The sequence below is a fragment of the Kryptolebias marmoratus genome, linkage group LG8 (assembly GCF_001649575.2).
Source record: "Kryptolebias marmoratus isolate JLee-2015 linkage group LG8, ASM164957v2, whole genome shotgun sequence".
Lineage (NCBI taxonomy): Eukaryota > Metazoa > Chordata > Actinopteri > Cyprinodontiformes > Rivulidae > Kryptolebias > Kryptolebias marmoratus.
This window is the reverse complement of record NC_051437.1, coordinates 3,195,146-3,195,744: the sequence shown is the minus strand read 5'-3', so window position 1 is coordinate 3,195,744 and position 599 is coordinate 3,195,146.

Below are 599 nucleotides of genomic sequence, written 5' to 3'. Positions count from 1 at the left end.
CCCCCCCCCCCCCTACAGCAGCGGCGGACGCGGCATCGCACTCCGAGCTCCGCGGCGCTAATAACCAGACTCCGGTCTCACCCCGCCGAAAAACTCCCCCTAAAACCTCCGTCCTCCCCCCTCCTCCTCCGCCTCCTCCTCCGCTCTGCTTACACCCCGGGCCCCGGGGGGCGCGTGCGTGCGCGCGCGGGCTTGCGCTTGCGCGGCAGGCCAATCGCACGGCGCGGACCGTCCCCGTCGCAATTAGAGCCGACCAATCAGAGCGCCCGGATCGGAGCGCAAGCAAAACAAAAACAAAAAGGCCGCAAAATGGTGAAATAAAACCCGGCAAAAGAAACAAAAATAACGCTCTAATTATTAATCTTTTACCTTTAAAACACCTTCATTCATGTACTAACATTAAGAGGCAAATAATGCTCTTTTTTTTAAATATTCTCCTAAATTAGGGCTAATTTCAAACAATTATTTACAAAAACAAGTTAATAATTGGAGCTGTAAGGATGTTTTAAAGCTCTAATTGGAGATTTGGACTAAAACTAATATTAATAGTGATAATAAGGCGGTGAAATCTTCATCCAGCAGGCCCCCCCCACCCCCCC